This window comes from Anser cygnoides, chromosome Z (genome assembly GCF_040182565.1).
Source record: "Anser cygnoides isolate HZ-2024a breed goose chromosome Z, Taihu_goose_T2T_genome, whole genome shotgun sequence".
In the NCBI taxonomy this organism is placed as follows: domain Eukaryota; kingdom Metazoa; phylum Chordata; class Aves; order Anseriformes; family Anatidae; genus Anser; species Anser cygnoides.
Window position 1 is genome coordinate 10,436,979 of NC_089912.1, and position 27,897 is coordinate 10,464,875.

The 27,897-nt window shown below is 38.0% G+C and overlaps 2 long non-coding RNA genes across 3 annotated transcripts; both read left to right on the forward strand.

The window, feature by feature from the left end:
• Nucleotides 1-228: 228 nt before the first annotated feature.
• Nucleotides 229-12,712, forward strand: LOC106043011 (uncharacterized). Its single transcript, XR_007160029.2, has 3 exons — nucleotides 229-302; nucleotides 10,014-10,129; nucleotides 10,826-12,712. It is a non-coding gene; the product is annotated as an uncharacterized lncRNA (long non-coding RNA).
• A 9,992-nt stretch (nucleotides 12,713-22,704) lies between these two features.
• LOC136789053 (uncharacterized) lies at nucleotides 22,705-27,357 on the forward strand. 2 transcript variants are annotated; one of them, XR_010827793.1, is made up of 3 exons: nucleotides 22,705-25,696; nucleotides 25,905-26,192; nucleotides 26,448-27,357. It is a non-coding gene; the product is annotated as an uncharacterized lncRNA (long non-coding RNA). The 2 variants fall into 2 exon arrangements; XR_010827792.1 differs by having other exon boundaries at nucleotides 25,905-25,982; nucleotides 26,448-27,354.
• The last annotated feature ends 540 nt before the right edge of the window (nucleotides 27,358-27,897 follow it).

Below are 27,897 nucleotides of genomic sequence, written 5' to 3' on the forward strand. Positions count from 1 at the left end.
CCTTCCCTTCCCTTCCCTTCCCTTCCCTTCCCTTCCCTTCCCTTCCCTTCCCTTCCCCTCCCTTCCCGTCCCCGTCCCCGTCCCCGTCCCCTTCACCTTCACCTTCACCTTCACCTTCACCTTCACCTCCCCTCTAGTACTTCCTGGGATATGCATCTCACATCATGGGAGACTGTTAAACTGCAGTTGAAGCTGTTAAACTGTTAAGCAACTGTTTAATTTTACATCTGATACCCTGGGAAAGATGTGTTTCAGTTCAGACAAGAAGAGGGCTAGCCAAGTCACAAAGGGAACTATGACAGGTACCCAGCACTGCTACTTAGAGGTTGAAATATTTTATCTTCAGGAGATAAAATGCTTCTATGCTGAGGAAAGGATAGTTTTTATGGGCCCAGGAATGATCTTAGTCTGTGCTTGCATTTCATGAGTAAAAGACAACTTAGTATATGTATCACTACAGAAACAAATGACCCTAAATGTCACATGCATTCTATATGATGCTAAGCTCAATAAGTGGATATTGAAAATATTATAAAGTTTCAGTGCCCTAGAGTTGTTGAATTATGGTAACATCAGTGATAACAGTATGAACTGATTTTCTAAGAACTTCTAGTCTCAGTTAAAGAACCATAGGAAAAAAAAAATCAATGTAGCTTCTGTTCAAGAAGAGAAAAAAGAAATATTCAAAGCCGTCAGTTCAATCAGGAAATAAATTTACTCTAGGATTTTTATTTTCACATTTATTCTTAATAAGTTAAAAAGAATCTCGTTAACTATGTAGTTTAAAGATGGTGTAGTCTGAAGTTGTTAGAAATACAAGGATTGTCAAGATACCCAGTAAGTGCTGTTAAATAATCCTGCTAATTACAGTTATTAAAAAACAAACAAACAAATCAAATGAAACCAATCAAACAGACAAACAACAAACAACCCCCCCCAACACATTATTAACTGGTTTTATCTACAGCATTTCTGGCTATATAAGAATAAAATTTCCCAACGGCAGACATGATTTGACCACTTCACTCACTGGCTATGAGTCTACAGCTAGGTTTGTGGGTAGTGCACATAAACCTTTATCCTTATTTGGATTCTACCAGAAGAAGATAATGCTTATCCACTCTGCTTCTCATCATCTTATTAAGCGTAACACCATATGGAGTAGAAACAAGACAGTTTCATATAATCTTATGTGGGATCATATGAAAATTTGAAGCAGTCTGTGAATCTGTCTTCAGAGGAACACTTTAAGGAAGTTTTTGCTGATCCTTTGATCTAAACTGTTTGTATTTTTATCCAATTTTGAAAGTTGGTTGTGCCATCCAGGCTACCCAATTACAAACAAAAGCCACACAGAGTACAGAAGTTCTTGCCTCTTTAATGGTGATGGAGAGGGTGGGGAAGTGCTTGTCATTGCATGCAATTGGACCCACAATTGTGTTATATTTTATGACACTGACATTTTTCAATGATTGAATAAAATAACATTTTATTTTTGAATTTCAACAAAGATATTGGGACTGAAGGAGAATATTAGCTTAGTTCTACTATTTCAGCTTTCTTGGGGGCTAGTATTAATACATTTGGGAACACAGTAAGAGAACAGAAAGAAACGAGTCGACCAACTCTATAGACTTTCTTGGAAAGAGACTGTCAACACTGATAAACAAAATACTTGATCATTATTACCAGACCAGTTCTAGTCTAGTCCTAAAACATTGATATAGTGTTAGCCCTTGTGATCTCTGTTCCATCTATTTATTATGAAATAGGATATGTTTTTATTACAATAGGATTTCTCTTTGAGGCACAACAAACTCAGGGCTTTGGCTAAGTATCTCAGGCTTTCAGGGGAAAACATCTTAAATACATTTTTTAATGTGAATGAAAATCTGAATGTGACCCATTGAGCAAACCAAGATGCCAACACTTAAGTTTTGTAGTTGCTCTTGCAAATAAGTTCATGATTTTTCTAGGAACCAGCTCTTTCCTGAGCCTGGGGCACAATGCTCATATGCAACTGCTTAGCTTTATAAAGTCAGCATGCTGAGGTCAGCAAGTCCATGCAGAATATAGAGTAAGCAGCCAAATACAAAAGCTTTTGTCAGTTCTTTTATGTGTCAGTTTTGGATCAGCTAGTTGCTTATTATATTCTCCTTAATACATTCTTTTACAGTTTAAGAAATATTTGATAAGCATTAATATTTTCATTGTTGAATTTCTATTACTTAATTATTATTTCCTTTTATTCACTTCTAAGCATAATCCGGTAACAACCAAAAAAGTAAATCTGTTAATTCAGTAATATATAAAGAAGTCTTTAATTACTACTCGAATAATTTTCCTTCTTAAAGGAACATATAAGTAAAACATGAAATTCTATTTCATAAAAGTCCTTGCTTACATTATTTTGGAAACCTGTCCCATGTTTTCTTCCAAAGGAAAAGGATACAGCTGACTTTCTCCCTGACCATGAAAGCACTGCAAGGAAATACATGTTTTAATGCAAATGACAAGAGTTATTTCCTAGCACAATTTCTGAAAATTCATCAATTCCACGCTGCCATGTGTACTTACTGATATTGTAAAGCATCTCCTATCTTATTCATAAGTCTCTCTTCAGACTGGTCATCACTGAGCATGTATTACTTGGGTTATTTTGCTCCCTTGAAGGAAGTTCTAAATGGTAAATGAAATGCAATAGCAGTAAGACATTATTTTTACAAGCACAGGAAGGACACAGTACAACCAAAACTAATTCTCCTGCACCCAAACCCAACGCTGGCCCAGTCCACCTAGCTCATCCATGCACATGATGTTGGGAGTGGAACTCTATCTTTCTTCCCATGAAATCAGGACAAAATTCTCACTGGCTTAAAGAAATGGAATTTTTGTGCATTTTTTCATAGCCTTCCCTGCAGCTGTGTGTGAGATTTCAGTTCCATGAACTTTGACAGAAGCTTGGGCCTCCAATTTGCATTTTGGATGTTTAGATTAAAGAAAGATCTTATGAAATTTATGAAAACGGTGTTATTCAAAAACAAAGCTTGAAGGTGACCATCCTTCCATGGATAGGATTCTATCAGATTCAGGGTGCAGAGAAAGGATATTACAGTGGGTGGGGGGTAAAAGACAGATGAGGGTGAGGAGAGTTTGTAGCAAGTGACCTGCACTGCTGCTGAAATCTCTACTTCTGACTTTTAAACGTTTGTTAGCCTATTAATCACATTTAGAAAAGTGGAGAGAAGGTGATTCTCCTGGCTTAAAGATTGAAAATAAAACTTTTTAATTATGACTTCCTGATAAAAAGGAAAAAGTTTTAGTCTTTTCAAGTCAAGATTTTGACAGAGCCTCTTGTTTAATATATCATTTTATTAAAGCTGGCCTACTTATGTCAAGAACTGTGCACAATGTTCATTCAGGTTTTGTTCCGAATATATTTCTAAGCTGCATGTAAAAAGAAAGATGGTTTGCTAATCATGTACAGGGAATTCTTTTCCTTGGATCCCAGAGTACATGGATGATATGTGCTAAGCTATTTTTGGATGACAGGAGGTTACTTCATACGAGCTATTCTCATGGCATTGGTGTGAGATGTGTGTGATCTTATTCACAAAAAAAAAAAAAAAAAAGAATTGTGTGCCATTTTCTTACACTTTATTTTGTATTGTCCTGACATATAAGGGATTACCTCTTTTCTATAAAACATATTACATTAGGCATATTTCTTGACTAAATATTAGTATAGAAGCACACATGTCTACAGAACATAACTGCCCCCTTGTTGTTTTGCCTGTAAAATGAATGAGACAGCTGTATAACAGTATTCTGAAAACAGTCCATAAATTAAGGCAGCAATTTATTAAAAATTACAGAATGCTTATGTTGCAGACAAAAATTAATAGACAATCTGGAATTCTCCCGAGGAAGACGAAATACAGATGAGGTTATACACAAATATATATATATTTTCTTTTAGGTAGAAGTAGGTAAATTCTTTGGGGATCTTGGAAAAATGTCATCAGAAATGTCATTGAGTATAACAACGCATTATTTTAATGACTGCATTGTTCTAGCCCCAGTCATTATAGCTGGCTCTTTCTATTCTTCTCTGAAGTCTTGATTTTCAAAATATATATGCTTTGAGCAACTGGATTCTTGAACTGTAGCAATACACACCAGAAATAAGTAGGTTCTTCTGGCAAGAAGCTTAAAGCTCCTCTAGTTAAAGCACGTAAAAGTACAACTCATCAGTAAGCCACCGTGCACTTTTCAGAAACTTGCCAGATAAAAATTTGAGCTTTACTTTATTTATTTGTTGGTTAAATCCCTCAGGTTTGAGTACCTGATTGATACTGACTATTGCTTTTTCTTTAAATCCTAATGTTAAAAGCTAGGAATTTCAGCTTCATAATCTTTTAAAGACCATGATGAAATGTCATCTGTATACTTAAACGTTTCTCTGAAGACAATCACAAGCTCAATTTTATGGTGAGATATACAGAATTCTAATGTAGATCACTCCAATTTTATACGTGTTAACATTTTATAAAAGATGAAGATATTCACCCTTTGTAACACAGACGTGCATGATGTGGAAAAAAAACTCATCAACGAGTCAGCAACAGAGCTGAGAATTAAATGCAAACACCACTGTTTTAATCACTAAATAAAAGGTCTGACATACCATGGAAATTGTATGAATGGAGAGGAAATTACAGAAGTGTCTCTCTGTGTGGCAAACAAAATGCACCAGAGATGTACATGCTTTGGATCAAACATTATAGTTAGATTTCTTTCAACATGTTATTTGAAATTCAGGCTTGTTTCACATGGCAGAGAAGGAGGAAAACAACAACAAAAACAAAAATCCAACAACTTGAACATTGCACTAACTATTCTCAAAGCACTACCTTTTTAAAAGCACATAATCAAAAGGCCAAACTGCATAACAACATAACACTCAGAGAGTGTTCATTTTAAAATATGTCAGGTGTAATTGTCTTTAAAAAAAAAAAAAAGTTAACCATGACTTTTGAAAACCCACAATAATTTTCAGTAGTTCTTGTGCCCAGATGCAAGAGCAACAATATTAGTCAGCAATAAACAGAATATCTCAGCTGTTTTTCTAGTAGGTCTTTTGAGAATCATCACATTCCTGTGTATGCTGTTAATCTCTTTCTGAGGCCTTCCTTCAGATTTCTCAAATGGTTTTCCCTCCATTTCCTTCTGTCTTTTGGTAATGACATGCAACTCAGGACATAAAAAACAGTAAAAGGTCACTAGACACCAACTCAATTTAAGGAAGAGTTTTAGCCTTGAAATACCACTGTACTTCTGTTTTAATGGCATTGTAATTAAATATTGCATAGTGTTTTGTATTGTATACATGAAAACAGTGTAGGAATAAGAAAGATTGCTTAAAACCAGCAAATGGGTGGTCTCTGGAGGTGAGAGACCTCCTGAACCTCCACAGCCCCAAGGACCTGGCCAGTGAGCTCATGCTTAAACCACATTGAACTTCATCAAAAACCATATATTCCTGTAGCAGCTGCTTGGTCACTCTGTCCTTCAGCTATCTCAGGAGGATTACTTAAAACCCTTTTATATCTTCATTTAGATTACACCTCAGCCTGCCGGAAAACATTGAGACAGAATTGTTTTGATCAAAATATCAAATGAAATCCCATGAGCCTCTGCTAAATCCAAGGTAGGATTACAGCTAAGCATGATCTTCCTCAAGATGATTTAGTAGGAAAAAGTTCTTCCCAGCATCCGAAAATGCAACTTACAAACAGAATGAAGCATTTACCCTTTGGTGTTTCTCCTATATGAGATTTCCAGTGCTAAAATTGCACCCAGCATTAAAGTGATGGTGATAGTAATTTGGGGAAGGTCAAGAACATTACAATGTATATTCAATTCATCTACTCCTTTGCCACTGAAGTAAATAGGAGTAGGGCCAATTAGTGACCTATGCCAGGTTCCAGCGTTTACAGCAGATTGAAGGTTCCTTTCTTTTTCCCTTGTTATGCAAAAGGAAAAAACATGTAAAGAATTTGATGGGTTACTTGGTGTAACAAAACTGTATTGGCAAAGACTGTGGATAAGCTGTCTCAGGACCTATTGTCCAAGGCAAGACAAAACACAGAAATACCACTGTATAGTCTTACTGGCTAGAAAGTGCCTAAAAGTTTGTACAGAGTTTTAAAGAAGAAATTTTAAAGATACCCCTAGGGATAGGTCTCCAAATCATTGCAAACTGTCAAGGTGTGTAAAGTTACTAGCAGAGATAGTGACGTTGAAAATAAAAATAATTTATTTTAACTGGACAGCATGAACGCTGCCAGAAAAAAATGTTGCACTGAACTGTCAGGTAATGCTGTTGTCAATTCTTAAGCCTGGCATATATGTTTAAACAACCAGGTCTGCCCAATGCTTCATCTGAAACAGCTTCCTGTCTTACAGTTAGTAGATGTTCTGAATTGCTTTTACTTTCTCTGGGATATAAGCATCATGCAAACTTAGACTGCAACTTACAGTTAAAAATGCAAAGCTGGCTGTGTTTCACAGGGGTGAGGTGCTTACACTGGTCCCTGAGGTAACAGGAGCTGTTGATGATGTTGCTTTAACATTGCATGATGAAATGGAATATTTTTGTGTGTTTTGTCTTCTTTTCAAATAATAGATAATTCTACTCTCATTTACACAAGAATAACAATGGAATTAATTAACTAGATTTTAACATATAAAGATAAAACAAGAGAAGAGTTTGGGACACATTCTTTTGATAAAACTCATGTGAGTATTAGATTACAACAGTTACCTTATGAATTGGAATAGTCTGTAATAAAAATATTTTATGTATTTTATCTAAGAAGGGCAGATCTTTTTTATTCATGTGATTCCATTCAACTTCCTGCTTGGATCACCATGTTTATAATTAGGGCTTTTCTTCTGCCTTGACTTTTTGTTACTAACACCATTTTTTTTTTTTTCATCACTACAGAAGGGTTGAGATTGACTAAGTATATACATACCTACTCACTCTGCACAAAGGAAGTTAAAACTTATTAACCATTCAGCTTTTCTGAAATTACTTTTTGCTATGCATCTCCCAGGGTGATGTGAACACTAGCTAAGAAATAGCTTACTCTTTTCCAGCTAAGATGACCTTTCTCTCTCTTAAGTTTGCATGAGTGTAACAAGTCATACTGATCCCTCTTTTAAAACACAAAAGAATGCAACTCAGCAAAACTCTTGTCTGGACGTCAAGTTGGTATAGACCTGGGGTTTTGGGTGCAACTGTTTGTTTCATCTCTAGCTGTGGCACCCACCATGCATGCAGATCCAATAAAGTCACTGTGGTGAAGCAGCTATTCCGACCGCTCACACCTTTTCCCATTAAATGACTCCCGTGATCCAGGCAGAAAATGACAGCTGGTCTAAATGTTCTTAGAGAAATCTGTAATATTCAACAGCCTCAAGCAAGCTTTGGTGAAGTGCAGATTTTGTAATGTTCTGTAGCAGGGAACAATACCTTTAAACTGGAAATGCTGGGCTAGTTGATCAAATATATTGTATGTCCAATAACAACTGTTCTATGCCCTATCTGTGCCAGAGGCCCAAATGGGATTTCAAAAGATGTTTCTCTTTTAAAGGTTGTCTTCTAACATAAACGCTTGTATAATGGAGCACATTGTCTCTTCTGCCTTTCTTGTTAGACAAGGGACCTTCATTTCCCTAGCCATGAATTCAAAACAGTCACTAAGCTTAGCCCAGACTGATGAATATAATAAATAGCAAAAAATTGGCTTATCGCTGGCCTAATATTTAAGGCTCCACCCATTTTCCCTTTGTTTTCAACATGCACTCCTTTTCAAATTTGTTTCAGTGTTTATTTACATATGTTCTGAATATACAGAGTCCTCAGTACAGAACAGATACGTGGTGCACTTGCAAGTAATTTCTAGCCTAAGGAGGTTATGTTGCACAGCACTGCAGTTTAATTCCATGGAGCAATGTGTTTCCTTCCCACCTAAAGCAACATTTGTGCTGAGGCAGAGGCAGTAGGCTGTGCAACCCAAAAATGAGTCTGAAATGGTCAGATTTACATCCACGCCCAGGAACTGGGGTGCACTTCTGAGTTCTGCAATTTAGATACAGCCTTCACATGCAATTTATTTTGGTTTTATTACTTAGCATTAATCATAATTTTAGCTTAGTGGAGGGCCTCTACAAGAGCTGACATCTGTTCCTTGATATGTCACATATAATTACTTATGGACAGTTATGTCCCAGCCCACAAAATTAAAATAGAAAACAGGAGGCTTCAGGAGCTTTGAAATACTTTCTGCATTTATTGTTGAATCACTGGAGACTTCAGACTGAAAAATCAATGTCAGAAAACTACTAAAATAAGACAAACTCCAGTTCCAAAGTTTTAGGTCTGAAGGTCTGTAGGTACAAAGAGTGTAATGAGCACACTCCTCACTCATAAGAAGCCACTGTCTTTGATTGACTAAGTTGCCTTTTGACTTGATTAATGTTGACTGTATTAACTTTCTGGCAACAAAATAAGAACTGCTGCTGTTGAGGCATTTCTGTGCCTTGCTCGTTAGGCAACACTGAAATGTGGCTAGCCTGACTGAATTCCATTGACACCACAATCTGCTCTGGCACCGATACATTAAGTTGCTCTGGCACTTGGCTGGTCATATTTCAACCCAAACTTTATATGTGTGTGTGAATAATTTTCTTTTAGAGGACATTCACTTCATTTCCTTCCACTGCATGTTAGTATTGTTAGTAACAGAGATTCATCACCAACATTAAAAGCTTAGAAAAATTATAATTAATGTATTTGTTTTATTCTTCACGTAGATATTCTTCTTAGCATTTCTGCATCATCTAGCAGGAGGGATACAGCTTACTTCCCCCTCCAATTGTACTTACTCTTTTTGTTACATTTATTATTATTAAACTATTTATTTTTATAAAGAATGATGCTCTATAACTTTTATTTAAGAACTAACAAAACAAACAAGCAACAACAGCAAACTAGGAGGAAGGATACCACCAGTCTTTAGAAGGATATTTCCTCATTATTTATTCCAATGAAGTTGTCTCCTGTGAGGAAATATTTGGGGAGGGCCAGAAATGAAGATTGTCCTGTTATAATCTCTCTTCAGCAGGCTAATTTTATCCATGTGCATGGTGCAGAGAAAAAGAAAGTCTAAAAAGCAACGGTGGACACTGCTAGAAGAATTCAGCTTTGCACTGCCTAATTCCATTTTTAATCATGTGGCATTAAGTTGTTTCTTAGCTGGTACTGAATTGCTCTGCTAAGTAATGAGGGAATGTCAAGCTGGGGCTTGACGCAGCTGCCCCTCATCCAAGGTTTGGAGTGAGACTTCTGCTGGGGTTGCGGGAAAAGGTATTTCCCTGATGCCCCCCTCTCCCTCTTTTGCTCTCTCAGTCATTTTCTCAAGCACGTGCACTCTCATCTCAGTATAAATGCTTGCAGGCAGATTAAATTGGCTGTGGTTTGTGGTGCATAGAAATGATTAAAAAAACAACAACAAACAAACCAACAAACAATAAAACTTGGTTATTGTTCGAAAGCAATCATGATTTATCCACCTGTCTAGACACTTTGTTTTGTAATAAATCAATCTGCATTAGCACTACCTATCTGCATGTAGCACCACTGCTTCAAAAGAAAAGTTGCACTCTGTATGCTCTCTTATTAGTACAACGCTAGATTTGATATACTAGAAGCAGACACATGAAGTGTGTTAAATCTAAATTCAATCTGACTAAAAGTTGATTTCCATACCTGTAAAATTCCAACTATTTGGGTTTAGAGCACCTGAGTGTTGCCTTGTAGACACCCAGAGCAGAGTAATTCTCGACTTCAGGCTTCACAAAACTCTAATTTTCACAAAAACTCTCACTGGGGGAAGGCAACATGAACATGGAAAGTGACAAACAACCGCCTCTTATCTCCACAGGGCTCCCTCATGACCAGAGTTGTGTGGCATTAGCAGATGCTGCATGATTGTGGACATACACAAACTGGTACGTTCATGCAAACAGTAAGCTTCCTGCTCCAGACCTGGCTTTGCTGGTGAGTGGTTTGCTTGATTGATGACATTAATGCATTTGGGCAAATGCTGGTATTTGCACTTTTTTCAGTTACTAAGAAAAAGCCTTTGAAATTCTTATAAGTCTGTGGGATAGCAATGATCCTTATGCAAATTGAACTAAGATGTCAAAATTCAGCAGAGCAGCACTCTTAGATACAGAAGTCTTGCAGAGTAACAAGAAACTACATATATATTCTCACTTAGTGGGCAAAGAGAAGGATTTGCTTCATGGCTCATCTCTCTAATACTGTCTTTATTTGACATAATACCAATGTTACTCAGGAATTTAACCTATCCCCCTGGTGCAACTCACTCTAACCATCCCGTGAGAGGTGCCAAGCGTGAAGTTGGTGGACATTAAGCTTGTAGTAATAAAAAAATCTGTTTTCCGAGAAATGGTGTAGAAGTAAATCAAGAGGGAACATCTGCAATTTGTAAGATTTAGGAGCTAGGTCAATGTTGGTGGGAATTTAATTTAATTCTTCCACTGTAGGTGTTACACCATAAAAGACACTTCACTTGGTCCAAGATTAAAGATCTCATCTTCTGTGTGAGATTTAGAGTTTGTGTGTGGTATGTTAGAGGGAGATCAACAATGGGAGCTACAGGAGAGTGGATGGAGACAGAACTTTTTGTTTTGTTTTGTTTTGTTTGTTTGTTTGTTTGTTTGTTTTCAGAAACTTGCCTGGCAGTTGAAAACAGTGACCCAGACTTTCAGGTGTGCATCAGTAGGTTAAAATGACTGAAATTCAGTACTACGGTCCCACTTTCCTTCTTTGCTTCCTCTGCTGACTCAAAGGGCTCGTCTCAAATACAGGCCACAAGTATTATTTGTGTCAAGAATTGTCTTGTGTCCACACATTTCATAAAGCTGCATTTCAGCATTCTGCAACTGAAAAGCAGAGCAACTTTCTCCACCTCAAGCCACTTCACTGGCTCAGTGTTTAATCTAAAAATAATTCCTACTTCCTACTAAGGCAATGCCTATAGCAGTAGTAGCATCAACAGAAACTAGTGCCTACTGAATGGTATACCTAGACACCGATTTAGTATTTCAGGTTCTCTCTCTTCGCTTACTGTAACCCAATGTACTTCCCTTCTTGTAATTATTCTGATAGTTTACTAGGCTAGTTTCATTACAATTAATCTTTAAAAGCCTATATGGTATTGGTGTGGTCATTTCCTCCCACTTCCTGAGCCCTTGTAGTAGATTTTGGCAAGAATATTCATAGTGATATATAGAAGTATGTATAACTTATATAACTGTAACTTTAATTATACAGACATTTATATGCTTACAGATATATACACACATATTTACATATATGTATCTATACATATATAAACATGTAAAACAACCCTGTGGACTCCCATTCATGAACACATATTTATGGTTTGATCACTTTTCCTGTTGCATTTTATTTGACACCAAGATTCACAGATATGAATTGTGCAGACTCACAAAGAGGATTATACATGGCAACTGTCATGGTTTTATTTTGGGGAACCTTCATCTGTTTTCACTCTGCAATCTTTACAGTTTTCAGTTAAGATTTGTTACACCAAAGACCTTGGCAAAAACCTTTGTTGTTGTTATTTTCTTAATAGTGACCTTTTTAATAGGCTTTCCCACATTTTCATCTCAGTAGTGAGAGCACTGCTGAACAGCTGAATAGCATTTTGATTTCTCTCGGAATAAACAAGAGGAAGTGAGAAGACAGAGATAATGCTTGGGAAATGAGTGTACATCACTGGTTCCAGTCGTGTAAAGCGCTTGTGAAACAATTAAGGTTGCATCAACTTGTAAAGTTTCATTTGATTTTGCCTCTCCCTTTTGTTTGGAATTCTTGATTGATTAGGAAACTGGTAGAATTTCTGGAAGGTTTCGTTTGTTTGTTTGTTTGTTTCGTAGAAAAGAAAGAAAAAGAAACATACAAAGCCTACTAATGGCAAAATAATCTGGCATGAAATATTTTGGAATAGTGGTCTATTTATCTCTTATCACTCCAGAGCAGAAGAACTTGAGGGTCAACTTTTTATACTTCCTGCAATAATCTCCATTATGTTATACTTTGCTGAAACAGTAGCAGAATTTCATCTGGTTTAACTTGGCTTTGTGGATGGGTTCATTCTGCAGATATTTTGTGCAAGAGACAGAGAAAAATTGCACCCCATTAGCTCTTCCTCTTTCAGGCTTTGTTCCTGTACCCAGATGCATTGGGATGTGCTTCATCATACACTGCATGAAATTAAAGCTGTCTCAAATCACACTATAATGTCCTTTTCCATCCGACTGTTGTTTTTCAGTACTTTCGGGAGTTCCTTGAATACTTTGGGATAATCCTGTTTTCACAGACTCTCTCCCCACTGGAGTAATTCTGAAATATTTCACTTACATGCTAAGGAAATAAAGATCTGTGAAAGAAATAAAAATAATGTAAGTTTCTAAGGGCAGGAGTTCAGTTCAGATAATATGTGACAGGAACTACACAGGTTCTTAAATAAACAGACAAAATTGCATATGGTTAACTCTCACCAGAAAACTACACATTTCTCTTGTTATAATTTCATTATGTTAAAACCACTGATAAAAGATCTCCAGCGAAACATGCTGGGATGAATTAGTTCAATAACCGCTACTGTTTCATTATGATGATTTAAGCTTTCTACAAATGTCATGGCATTAACATTTTATGCAGAGCCATAAAGAAATGGCTGCTGGAAGAATCAACAGCCTTTTTAAAAGTCAGCACTTTTTGCCTATCTTTACGAGACTACTGGTCACTCTGCAATATTAAATGACAACGTTGCCACGAGAATTATGTACGTATGATGCTTGATTTGGGCATCTGGCCATTACAGGAATGAAACTACCCACAGATTCAACAGCAATCTCCATCACAGTGCTTGGGCATGGTTCAACAGTCCATTTGTATTTGGCAAATATTCCTAATAAGTCTCCCCCAGGGCAAATAACCTTTTAATAATATTTTCCCTTTGAATTTGTTAAAGAGATACCTGTTCTAACATATCAGTTGTGCAGCAATATGTTCTGAGTGATGGTTCCTTCCTGCTTGCCACATTGACCTTCTTCAACCCCTCGTTGACAAAGCCATGAAGACAGCCTCTGCCCAGTGACCACTGGGCTCAGGTCTGGCTTCTTACCAAAACCAGCCCAGATTTGTTGTGGGCATGCCAGTACTGCGAACAATTCCCCCTCCCCACACTGCTGCAAAGGCTACATCTTCCTCTTGTACCCACTTGTACTATAACATTTTAGTAGATCTTTGTTGTTAGTCTTTATTTCTGGGAAACAATGAAAATAGAAAGAGTTGATGCACTCAGGGTTTATTTCCAAAAAAGCACGTCACTATTTTTTAAAGTTCATTGGAAAAGGTTACCAAGCCATACATATCACATCAGATTATTGTAAACTTGTAAGTGAAATATAAACATAAATGACAGAATACAGACATGACAAGAGGAAGTTTTGTTGAGTCTTCAACTGTAAGGTATTTTGAACACAGAAACAATGGTTAAATCCCTTGCAGGGAAATTCTTTAAACAAATTCACTCAATCAATATCTCTTCTATACCTTCTGTTTTATATCAAGGACAACACACTGAACGTCTGTAACACAGATTTAAACAAAAGCTTAGCAAAAATCTCTAGTACATCCCTGTCAAATCTTCTTCCTTTTTTTATTTTTATTTTTTAATTATTTTTTTATTTGCATTTATCATTCATCTATCCCTTGTACATTCCTGTCACCAGTGTGCCATGTGACTGTACTGCCAACCAGCTCATCTTTCTCTGCATGTCTGATAGTGACAGGCTCATTTTGAAGAAACAGACGTACAGTTGAGTGCAACAAAATCTGAAGAAAATAAGTTTTCTTATTATTTTTGTTATCATTATTCTATCACCAGCATTTAAGTCAAACTGTCAGAGCTTTTTAAAGAAACTTGTATGCCACAAGACCAGAAAATTGCCACAGGCAACAGAAAGACAAGTCTGGGGATAATTTTGCTCGGATAGTTTAAGCAGAGCAGAGGTTGTTCCTGTTGAGCTCCCTGGAGGAGCAAGCAGCGCAATGATGCCGTGGCATACACACACTTAGCACCATGCTCATGAATAATGCAGCAACCAAAGGAAGATACACAGTCTTAATTCTGCTGCTGGTGTAACAAAGCCAATTATTAAAATGGGAAGCTGTGTTATAAAAAAAACAAACCACATAGGTCTAATCCTTTAAGCAAGTATAATCACAAGGACTGGTCTCATTAGCAGCTCCCAGATGCCTAAGCTGGAGTTGTGGACTTCCAACCTGAACAATGTGTACAAAGAGGCTGCTAAGAGGTGCTAACTGGGAAGGTCCTCACAGACCTTTTAGAAGGTATGCATGCTAGAAACATCCAAAATATGTTAACTCCTCCTAGCAGTGCTGGATATTTAGTGCTGAGAGCAAACGATGAAACATTAAGTTCAGTTGTGTTTGTGGTATTTATTTTTTCTACACTTTATTACTCACTGCTGTTTGGATAAATGCTTGTTATGCCAGAAAATATTATACTTTGCCTACCTAGCTGAGTTGAATATTTACAGCTGGAAAACTCTAAGAACCATCCTTCTTTTACATAAAAACGCCAAGGGAAATTTAGGAAAGTACTTTCAGTATAGCCTTCCACTGGTAGAGTATCTTCCAATTCTAATTGCTTTGGTAGTTTTTGGTCATTTTTAGGTTAAACTGCTATTCATTTACATATGCCTGTGTCACATAACCAATAATGTAAGTAACTATCTAGATATCTGCTCAGAGACTTGAGCAAATTAGTGCAATAATGGAGCTTGCATATTTTATAATGCATAGCAGAAACTTGTCAAATTTTTTACTTTACCTGACCACTTCTAGTTCAGCTGTTTCAAGATTGCCAGGCCAATGTATTAAGCATTGTGAAATAGGTACTCAACTTTTTTACTTTAAATATGAGATATTTTATTTCTACATGCCTCCAGGGTTTTAAGCTAGTATTGTTGCTATATTAAGGAAGATTACCTAGAGCTGTGAAGGTTAGAAACCTGTCACTTCTCTGGGTGAAAGCTGAGAGAGTAACACATTGTGAGTTGCTGTAACGTTGAGGGAAAAACAAACAAACAAACAAAAAAACCACCTTTAAATATTAATTAGGTGTAAGAATTGGAAATTAAAAACTTTAATAGTGTACTACTATTTGAAATGGAAAAGTTAAAAACAGTATTTCTGTTTGAAAGGGAAAAGAAAACATTGGCATCCAGAGTAAGAAGAGTGAGTTCGGTGCAAAGAATGCTTTTATCGGAGTGCTGTCTCTGTGTAAGAGGCTTGAGAGACTCAAATGATAAATATTTTGTGCTTAAAACCTAGTTTTTTTCCCATTATAACTATTCTAGAATCCTCGTAAGTCCAAATAGAAATCTGCAAGGAAAACAGGGAGTTTTTGGAAAATTTCCATAGCAATGGTTCTTTGGTTCTTACTTTTTTTTTCTTTTTTTTTTTTTTTTTTTTCCCAAAGGATTTTATGTAGATTTAGTTGGAAAATAATTGAAAAAGGGAAATTAAGAAATTGTATCATGGACCACCCAGGCATCAATATATTACTGATTGGTTATAAGCAGCCACCCTCCATTGTCACTATACTGCTTTTGAATCTCTTGCTACATATTATTTCCATAAGGTGCATAGTCTGCATGTTTTGACCTCTTAGCTCTGCTAGCATTTTCATCCTAGGGATTGCTGTTAAATGCTACATTTAAGAAACTTGGACTGCGGCTAGTTTGAAATTCTAAATCCATCTTTTGAGCTATAGGAGTGCATTTGGGGTCAAGGGAAAACTTTCTTAGTCTTTATTGCTCTCCTAAGCTGGTGTTGCATTATGGATACCTCTGCATGCACGAATGAGTACTGTGATAGAATGAGATATGATAAAATTGTCCATCAGTTTCAGAGGGAAGAATTTTGGACTTTGGTCTGTAAAAAATCTGTTGAAAGATGGTTTCTCTGGAAAACATTTTGTAAAAAAACATTTTACATTAAAATAAAAAATACTTAGATTTAGTTCTGCTATGCAATAAACTATTCACTACTTCTTGATGTAGCTATCAGTTTCATTGGTGCCCATTTCCAAGACGATAACATTGCATAGCACATGACTGGAATCATATAGGGCATTTACTAGATTTTCAATCATAAAATAAAATTGAAAAGCATTTATGTACTAAATAGTTTTCAAAACTATTCAAAGAGCTGGTGAAATTAAAAAAAAAATCTGGTGGGAGGGGGTGTATTTTACTATCTACGAATGGAGCTCTGTGACTTCTACCTTTGGGAATCCAACGTCATATTTTTCTAGTCATCTCTAGTTAGATTTTTCTTTTTTAAAAAAGGAAGAGTAAAACTTTGTTTTAATGACTTTTTGAAGAACTTTTCAGAGATCAAATTACATTTGTCCTATTTAGCTTCAGTGCACTAATTTGATTTGTGTTAGTTCTGTGCACAGAGCTCTTCTCAGAGAGCTGTCTCTGCAAAAGAGTTCAGTGAGCTTCAAATGTTAAATATTTTGTCCATAAGAAATAACTTTTTCCAAGTGGCATCATTCCAGCTATGTTTCAGTTTAAGGCCTCAGGACCAGTTAAATCCTGTGCCTGTGGATTGCAATATTCAGCTGTGTTACCTGTGGGGAAAGAAGCAAGATTATTCAGTAGAGTGTCTATTAAATCATCTAGACTGTAAGAGGATTATATATTCACACTAGCTTAAACATAACTGAGTGCATTAGCATTTACATGTACTGCTCCTAATTGAATTTTGTCAATAAACATTAAAATAAACTGAAGAGCCATTTGACTTTCATTTATCCAAAAGTGCATCCTCTGCAACAACTGCTTTTTGAGAAAATATACTTTCTTTCAATCAGAAGGTTAAACAGTTTTCCAGAAAGAGCTTCATAAGTGGTAAAGTGCTATTTACTGCTTTCTTTTGCTGGAAACTCCTGTGCCTTGCAACAGTCTGTATCTGGATTGCATGTATTTAACCCACAAATGCTGCCCAGAGCCCTCAAATGGTCCTTGTTTAAAAGCATCAGGGCTTTTAGTTGAGAGCATCACAGTCTAACACAAAGAAACAACTTTCAGAGATGAGAAGCCAATGTGTATCTTTGCTGTTACAGTACTAATTATGTCACTCTGAACATTGCAAGAGCTGTGCAGAATTACCAGATTGGTTAAAAAATGGGTGTAGCATAGCTCTGTGCATATCTTCATCTACCATTAGAAGCGGCACTGAACTGCTGTGGTTGTAACGCTGGTGGGCACTTGTGTTTATTGTGGAGCTCTGCATGATGAACTTGTGCCCTAGCCCCGTTGGCAGTCTCTGTTCTGTTTATCCTCCTGGTCTTATGTAAGACAGTGATGCTGTTCATAATTGAGATACAGAGATTTGTCACAGGGAAATGTAGATCTTTTAGGTCTTACGGCAGCATCTTAACATGGGTTTTGTGTTTTCATTCAAGTTGCATTTGAATGTGAAAACGCAGAAGTACAAATAAGTTTGGTGTGATGCATTTCTCCTCTTAAAAATGGACATCTAAAACAAGTTTCAGTGTAAAGATGGCAAAAAAAAAAAAAAAAGAAAGCTACAACCACTTTTAAGATTTTGAGCTTTGATGAAAGTGATTTTTAAGTGCAGTTTTGTATGAGAGATGATAATATACATTGTTAATGAAAGGTGATAGGATATTGCATTAGCATCTGTAACAGAGTAATTGTGTAAGTGGTGTCCAGGTTACATACAAAGTAGAATAATTAGTTCCCCACCTAACTGGTTTCTGACAAATCTTCTAGACTCAGTTTGTGCTGGGAAATAATGACCAACTGTCAGACTTAAAGGGACTAGCCTATTCCATTTAAATCTTTCAGATGAATAAATGCCCCTATGCAAATAATTTGCAGATCTCCCACTGCTTCTGGGTACAGCATGTGGCCTGCTGCCTTTACCTGTATTTTACTCTAACATGCAATAATGTTATGGATGGAGACACTGCTACCAAAAAACTGAAGCTGAGAAATTGTCAGCTTCTCAGCAAGAGGTATAAGAAAATGCCTCAACACACTGGTAGAAATATCGAGAATGCTGTTTTCTTGTGTTACACAACCTGAAATACATTAACTGTCATCAGTGAAGAAACAGGTTAGACCTTGAAGCATCTTTTAAGATAAAATAAGCATAAACGGTTTCAGAGTACATGCATCCTGTTCTGGCTTTGCTTAAAATGTGCTGGTACGTCCATTACTTCACATTGGGTGGCTGTGTCCTTGATAAACTATGCTTTATGCTGTTTTCCAAAATCAAGATTTATTGCTTCCATCTTATATCTTACAGCCTCAGGTTGTAAATTGTTTTGTCTAGCTTTGTTTTCAAATGTAGAAAACTGAGGGGACTGGTACAGGTAGCATACAAGGACAAGCAGAGGGTGCCAGTTTGGTCTTGGTTTCCTGGTTCAAAGTGTCAGAAACCTCAGAGTATTGTTTGAGCATCACAGATGTAAATAGCACTGTGAATTCTAATGACTGGAAAAACATCACTGCCTCTGTACTGCTGAAGTGTGACCTTGAGTTGTTTTTTGATGGGAATGACAGAAAATTTATGTGTGTAATTCTGTCTTCAGTTGCTGAGAGAGCTCTTGTTAAGCAAAGCTTTCAGTCTCAAAACTGTGCTTTCTGAATTGAGGACTGGAAGCACAAGTTGTGGTATGACAAAAAGACATGCTTTTAACATTCCTGAGATTAAAATGGCAAAGCAATACTGGAGCCAGTATTTTCTTCCCTCCATGTGTTTGGCTGTGTTCACAAATGTTGTTATTGTTGCTTGTATTAGGCTGTACAGGTATCATGCATGGGTAGCAGAGAGGTCTAATGGAGCAGGTACTTGAATTACTTCAGATCACACTATGTGCTCACATATTTCCTCTAATTTTTATTTATTTATTTATTTATTTCCCTCTCGAGATGGACAGAGCGCAAACACAACCTAAGCTCTGATTGAGCTTGAACAGACAGAGTCCTGAAACAGTGTAAATTGTTCTCACATGATGGACAAAGCAGCAGAGCAAAGCCAGACCTGTGTCCAAAGTGTTTCAGCTTTAATAAGTTTAGCTTGAAATCTGAGCAATTAACCATGCTCAGATATTTCCTTTTTCAGATAGGCTTGGAATACCTTGCAAAAGAAAGATATTTGTCAACCCTTTTGCCAGTTAAAATCCAGAAATGAAGAAAACAGTACAGAAAGACTGGATTATTTTTATTTAAGAAAATGGTTGCTCTGCCTTTTCCCCCCTAAATTCTTGAGTAAACCTCTGTGTAGGTTTTTCATTTAGCTCCCAGTGCTTCTATTTCTGACAATTGCAGATTTCATAGTGTTTTATTTATCTGTAGTGGGAATAAACTATGCATGATGGCTGAAATTTGAAAATGTGGAGAGATTCATGAGTAGAAAAATTATATGGACGACATTTGATAAAAAGTTCATTTGTAAACTAGTGATGAGCCTAATTTTTTGTTCTTTAAGACAAATTGATCTTCAGTCTTTGAAGTATTTAAGACCACCCTCTACTGGCACAACCTTAGCCTTGAAAGTGCTTTTAGTTTTCTGATCCAAAATATATATATTTTTTTTAAAAAAAGTAAAAAATCAAGCTTTGCAGCTTTCCTTGTCACATGATACATCATAGATTTTCAGTTTATCATGGTCATAAACAGCCTGAAAGTGTTCAGGCTGTCTAAACGACTGGCCATGTGGCCATGTGCAGGAAATACAGTCTGTTACAGTCTGTTACTGCCCTTCTATCATGTGTAGTTGACTGCAAAATTATCAGTATCACTGCAGGACCCTCGTGGTTGACAGCACTGCTGCAACTCCATGGTACTCCACATCAGGCAGACCTAGGGTTTGGAGCCAGTCTTTCACAGAGACACCAGTGATCTAACTACACAGGACCAAAAATAGTGATTGGAAGCAAGGTAAACCGACATGTCCAGATCATGATGGCAATTTCTAACTCCTTCAAATTTCAGCTCAGCCATTCCATCTGTTTTCTGAAGAGAACACAAAGAAAGCCTACTGGCTGACTATCTAGCTTCTGAACTCTCTTCTCATGTTGTGTTTTACTTAAAAGGGCAGTGAAGAATGAAGTAAGGTCTTCTTTGTCTGCATCTGCATCAGAGACATTTCTACTCAACTGAGCAGCAAGACGAAGTCCAGTTGTGAGACAGAGCTCTTCCCTTGTTATGATATGAGCCATGAGCAGTACCTGTGCAACTTAAAATTGAATAGCAGGATGTTTTATATAATCTGCTTTGCTGGAGCATGCTGCACATGTTACATGTTCTACCAAGTCACCTAGCAGAGGTCCCAGGGAGCAGAAGTCGAGCTTCCTCCCATGCAACCCTCCCTGTACCATTCAACACCTCAGACCCTGTTCTCTCCATCTTTCTCTGGATTTTACAGAAGTCTGAATCACTGGGGAATAGCCATGATTATATCAAGGCCTGGGGGTCCAGAAAATTATGTTAACCTGGAGGGGGAGAGCAGGAGAAGCTGAAGCATGCATGTTTGGAAATAATGTTAATTTTTCAAAACTGAGCTCCCTGATGGTTGTGACATCTGCAGGACTGAGCTCTGCAAATTCCTCTTCCTGATGCTGGCTCCAAATCCCGTAATGTTCAAGGCAATGCCCATCCTTTGCCCCCTGATGAATCCATTTTACTTCACTGTGAGAGTTTCTCCTCTGCAGCTGTGTTGCTTAGTTGAGGATTGTGCATTGCTGCAGTGTGTTCCCCACAGAGCAGGCTTATTTGGCTTGAAAGCCACTGCTGAAAATTTCTTCAAGATGATGGCGCTGCATCACAGCCTGTCAGGATCTTTTTTCCCTCTTCTTGCTTGCATAAACTCATATTGAAGTAACACATTAGTGTCACAAATTGTGATAGGAGTAAATGAGAAGTGTCTTTTTTCATCTTGCAATGAAAGCCGAGAGATTTTTAAAGTGAAATCAACACACTTTCTCCTAAGAAAATTTGTTGCCATTAAATAGAACACTTAGTTAGGCAGAGCAGGAGTGCAGGCCAAAAGCCTATACATGTTTTTTTCCCACTTCAGACTTTGGTTTCTGGATTGAAGCTTTGATTTTCCCACAGATTTCTGCTTTGGATCTGAAAAATATTTCACATTAAAATGTTTATTTCCCATATTTCTAGTTTCTTTCCCTGACAGATTTTAATGAACATAATTTTGGTGACTTCTCAAATAAAATAATGTTTAGAACTTCTTAAAGTGTATCAGTAACATATTATCCTACTCTTAAGTATTGCACAGTGGTGGATAACCTTTAAAAAAAAAACTTTTAAAATATAAAAACCTGGCTTTGTAACAGCTGTGCAAATAGAGTAACCTGTAGCAGCACAGCGCCTGCTGTTCATTTTAAGGTTTCTATCTGTGCCTTTGCTGTCTTTCAGGTTATCTGATAAAATAATATTGATGTATACTTCTGCCATAATAGTCACCTGTTTATATTTGTCGCCAGTTTCAAACACTTACCAAATAATCCAATACAAAGCTCATAAAACATTTTGGCTGTTATCCTGTTATTATGGCTAATAGTCAGAGATACCTGACTGTTTCCTACAACCTATGGCCATCACTATGTTTGGTTTTGATAAGGTAACATGTAATGAAATAATTTGAGTTTTGTTGTACAGATAGAATCTCTTTAAAAACTGAATACATCCTACTTAAGTCCTGTCAAACTTAAGAGTATTAAGAACAAACTTAGCATTTATCATGTCTCTATTATTAATCTGTGAAGGAAGAATATTTTGCAATGATTCACAAATAGCTGTTGATGCCCCTTCACAATAATTTAAAATCCATTCTTCCCATAAGAACAAATTTTTCTTAGCTTTCAAGAAGAAAATAACAGAATTCAGAGTGCAGTAATTCCTAAAATCTAATTCTTATTGCATCTCCCAACTCTGTGCTGAAAGTAGACTTTTGATTGCTGTTTGGAAATGAAATAGCTGCCCCTGTTGTTTCTCCAATAATGTATATGGTTTTTGGAAGTTCATGAAAGTTGATGAATGTCAGTCAGCGCAAGCTATTTTCTTGACTTTTGTTGAAATTATTGTGATTTTTCACACCAGATGATCCTTTTTTTTTTTTTTCTTTTTTTCTTTTTCTCATTTTTACCCATTTGGTCCATTCTCTGCATCCACTTCAGCAATTTAGTAAATTACACACCTGTATCACATTATCTCAGGTATTCTCTCTTGCCTCTCAGCCTGCAGATTCAACCAGATGAAGCACAATAGCCCTAGATTACTACTCATATGTAGACTGTAGCATGCCTACAGTTTTCCTTTTGAGATCAAAGCCATGCTGTGTTAAATGTAAGTCACTTCTGGTATATATTGCAATGCCATATAATTAATTATTCTTAAAAGATTCTTAGATAATTAAGTCCCATTAAAATCAGTGAGAGCTAGGCTCCTAATTATCTTTAGAGAATATAGGGCCCGGTTAGTAATCTACTCCATTAAAACATTTAATTCTGAGATATGAAACACTGACCTCTGAACTTATATACAAATGCTTTTTCCAGGCCCTTTTTCCCTCATGTATAAAAATTCACATATAAGAGAGTTGTCATACTGTGATGTGAATTAATGATTAAGTTTTAAAACAGCCTTTTAAGGAATAGCTAGTTAAAAGATGGGCAGGTGCTGGGTAGCCATTTATAAACCTATTTTGGTATACATAATCTGTCAAACTGAAAGAACAGGTTTTTACTGACATATGTTTGCAAGTCTTGAAGTTGGGTACATTCTGTAGGAGCAATGTAAGTATTTTTCAAGACAAGATGTGATTGTCTAGCCAAGCACCTGGGAAGACAAACCCTGGTCTAATTGTTCTTTTCAAAAGCATTAATGTTTAAAAATAATTTAAAAATGTATAGCCAAGACAGTCTTTTCATTACCACAAGAACGACAGATGCCTACCCATTATCTTTTTCATGCATCCAGCTCAATGGCATTGTTAAAAATTAAAAGCTATAATGAACTGCATGTGAACTAGATGGACAGCTGTATTACAAACTAAATTACAGGAGAGAAATAGAGCATTTGATTGAAATAGAACTACTGCTTGATATTCAAAAATATTTTGGGAGAAAACAAGTCTAAGTATTCTATATAGGTATTAATTTCTCTGGGTATCCATTTTGAATCGTTATTCACTAACGGGGAAGAATTTTTTGAAAGCAAAAATGAAACTCAACATTTATGGAAATCCATAAAAGCATGATTCCTAGGTGACGTCTATGTCTTTGAAGACTACCTGTTACCTCTCCAGCTATATCTTTGTAGTACTGTTTTTAATGCTTTAGAAAGAGTCGCAAGACTTAAGGCACCTCCACTAGTCATATTCATAAAGGTTTACTATAATCTAGTATCTTCTGATATGTATAAGATAAACTGAAGCCCTGTTTCTCATATTCACATTCCCATATTCTTGTATTTTCATACAAAACCTCATAAAATTTCTCTTAAAAAAAAAAAAAAAAGTGGAACCATTTTGCTTCCTTAAATAGTTTTGCAAAGTTGTTTAGATACTGATCTTCGGGTTTTAAGCTCATGTCTAGCTATTGGCTTTAATCTGTTCTTTTGGAAAAAAATGAGTTTGATCCTATGTTTATGGGAGGATGGTTTTACGTGTCAAGGTTTTGATAGCAGGGGGTAGCAGGGGTGGCCTCTGTGAGAAGAATCCAGAAGCTGCCCCACATTAGATAAGGGCCAGTTTCAGCTGGCTCCAAAAGGACCCACCACTGATCAGAGCTAAGCCAATAAGTGATGTTGTTTGCGCCTCTCTGAGCATATTTAAGAAGGGGAAAAGAACTGCTGCACCACAGCAGCTGAGAGAGAGGAGTGAGAAATGTGAGAGAGCCAGCCCTGCAGCCCCCAAAGGCAGTGCAGCAGGAGGGCAGGAGGTGCTCCAGGCAGGCAGCAGCAGTTCCCCTGCGGCCTGTGGAGAGGCCCCTGGTGGAGCAGGCTGTCCCCCTGCACCCACGGGTCCCACACGGAGCAGATCTCCACGCTGCAGCCCGTGGAGGAGCCCCCGGTGGAGCAGGTGGATGTGGCCTGGAGGAGGCTGCGGCCCATGGAGAGCCCCCGCAGGAGCAGGCCCCGGGCCGGAGCTGCAGCCCGTGGAGAGGAGCCCACGCAGGAGCAGGGGGTCTGGGGGGAGCTGCCGCCCACCCGTGGGGGACCCGTGCTGGAGCAGTTTGCTCCTGGGGGATGGACTTCATGGTCCTGAAGGATGGACTCCCATTCCCCCTTCCCCTGCACTGTTCGGGTTGGGGGGGGGGGGGATAGAAGAGGGTGGGCGGGAGGATGGTGGTTTTAGTTTGCAGACAGACCTGTAAACATGATTTTCTCCCATGTGCTCTGTATCTGCTGCATGCTGAGAAGTCTCTGCCTGGTGCTGTTCACAGCCAATTTACTATCCATACCACTCCCCTGAAAAGCCCCTGAGTGCCAAGCACACCATCCCCCTGTGAAACCCACCCCTTGTGAGCGGAGAGGGCCACTCCATCTCTCAGATACCTGACAGTTGCCCTCCTCTTAGCTAATTACCTTGATGATTTTTGTAACACCAGGTGTATCTTAAGGTAGAAGAACAGAATTTTCTTACAATAATTAACCCAGACACCAAAGAAGATAGATTCAAAAACATTCATATGGAAATAAAAGCCTTGCCCCTATCTATACATGCTTCAAGCAGCTCCCTGAGATGTCAGAGAGGTCTCTCTTATTGTGTTGTCCGCCTAAAAGCCTGATGGTACAAAGATCCGTGGCTAGGGTCTAGTATCTGATTGAGAGAGTCTTGCCCTGAGTTCAGCATTCAGTCAGGAAGATCTTGATTTAGGGACAACTGCATCCTTAAATACATAGATTTTAGCCTGGATGAAAAAGCTTCCTCTCTGTTATTTCCTGTGACATAAGACTTCATTAAGTGGACAGTTTAAATGTTCCTTTTAAGGGATTATTGGATTATTCTGTCCCTACTAAAAATGCTGCTCTCCTTTGAACACAGCTGGGTAGAGATACCTTCTTCCCAGAAGTCAGCAGAATAGTTAATGGTCCTGCTACTAAACTGAACCAGAGGTTAACAATTAAACCATGGTGTGACAAGCACCCTCCTTCAGAAGGATAAATTTTGTTATGTGTAGTATTTGTGTTTTGTATATAATGTGAAACTCACAAAGAAACTGAAATGAAAATAGTGTGCTCTTGCTTGAGACCAGATGTGGTGATAAAAAAATGTCTTCAGACTAACAGAGATTTTGAGATTAGTGTGCTTTGCAGGACTAGCCACAATAAAGGTTGCAAGTATGTCTGAACAAGCCTGGAACCAGGGTGCTTTTGGATCTAGCACCTAAAGCGGATCTTCCTGCACCTTCTGAAGGTAAGAAGGGTGGAAAAGTCCTAGAGGTTTTCATGCACTCGCCCTGCCAGGAGATCTGACTCCTTTGTCAGGGAACTGGCTTTGGCTTCTTTCTTCTTCTCTCTTCTTGGTTTCTGACTTATTATTATTATTATTATTATTATTATTATTATTATTATTATTATTATTATTACTATTACTATTTATTTATTTATTTATTTATTTTGAGGCCATGCTCACCACACCAGATGATGACAAAGTTTAGCCTCCATCACTTCGGCGAGCTGCGCAGCTTTTCTGCTGCCAGGTCAGAACAAGTCCCCAGGCATGTAATTTCTGGTTGCTGACATTAGCTTTGAAAAAGCAAACCAAATAAAGAAACAAACAACAGATCTGACCAGACAGCATGGATTCACCAAAGGAAAGTCATCTGTAACCAAGCTGATAAACTTCCTTGATGAAAAGACTAGCCTGGTAGACCCAGGGAGAGCAGTGGATGTTGTCTACCTGAACTTCAGTAAGGCTTTTGACACTGTCTTCCTTGCTGTCTGGACTGGATCCCTCAGCCTTTTTCATGTCCTGTGTAATGTGGGTCGCCATTGTATTCAGCAACAGGCCCACATTTTCCCCAACCTTACTTTTGTTACCTAGGTACTTTTAGAGGCCTTTCTTGTTGTCTTTGCCATCCCTGAACAGATACAAGTCCATATGGGCATTGGCTTTCTTAAACTCATACCAGCATGCTCAAACAATGTCTCTATATTCCTTCCAGGTTATCTGTACCTGCCTCCACCCTCTGCGTGCTTGCTTCTTGTGTTTGAACTTGGTTGCCTTTGACTGTCACATCCCCAGTGAGCCCCTTCTTATTGGTAAGAGGTCCAGCAGAGCGTCCTACTCTAGAGACTTGGAGAAGGAGGTTATCATCACACCCCAGCTGGACAAAGCCCTAAGCATCTTGGTTTGACCCCATAGCTGATTCTGCTTTTGGGCATAAGCTTGCACCACAGACCTTTCAAGGTCCCCTCCAAACACATTGATTATGTGATGTTATCTTCATGACGGATTTACTTTGGGATAGCCATTGGTAGAGTGCATGTCAATAAATTTACAGGAGAAAAAAGAAAATATTGTTTATTTTTTGTCATCTTTTATATTTCTGTGACACTCATCAATTTAGTATCTGCTTACTATGCAGTGTGTAAAGTTCTCTGCTCATCCAACCTTGTTGGGATGGGTGGGCTAAAACTCAGGTTGTCAAAAGTGCATCCTTGATGGTAAATGCATTAACTGCATTTGTGAAGGGCATTTGCAGAAGACTGATCATCTTGATCCAAGGCTCAAGCAGTGAATTCTGCACATTTAACCATTTTGATCAGAAGAGTACAAGGAAGCTTTGTATTTTCATTGCAAAATGCTTAATTGTATTTGTCTATGTTTATTTTGTGCTTCACTCACTAGCACAGAGAGAATGCTATTCAGAAGACGTTTTTGGAAAGAATTTCCTTAATAACTTAATCTCTAAGGGAGGTCAACCTGTCCCCAGACAGGGAGGACTGTACTCAGTAATATTTTTGTTGCACACTGCAGACTCATGACAACCTGGCTCTGTATGTTCTCAACAAAATCAGGAAGACAATTATTTTCTAGGCTTGGAGAGTGCATCATTGGAATCTGTTATGGTGCTTTTACCTTGCCAGACATCTGAGCTTCACCACAACCACTCTCTCACTCCCCCTCCTCAAAGGGAGAGAAAATACAATGAAAAGGGCTCAAGGGTTGAGATAAGCACAGGGAGATCACTCAACAATTATGTCATTGACAAAACAGACCTAGAATAGGGAGATTAGTAAAATTTATTATATATTACTAACAAGCTAGAGCAATGAGAAACTAAAAACATCTTCCCCCCACCCACCCTCTTTTACATCCTCCCACCAAGCAGCGCAGGGAAACGGGGAATGTGGGCCGCAGTCAGTCCCTGAAGCTTCGTTTTCGCCGCTCCTTCACGGTCACTCTCTGCCCCTGCTCCACGTGGGGTCCCTCCCACGGGATGCCGTCCTTCCCAAACTGAGCCTGCGGGGGCTGCCCACAGGCAGCAGCTCTTCAGGAACTGCTCCCACATGGCTCCGTACCACGGGGTCCGTCCATCCCCCAGGAGCAAACTGCTCCAGCACGGGTCCCCCACGGGCGGCAGCTCCCCCCAGACCCCCTGCTCCTGCGTG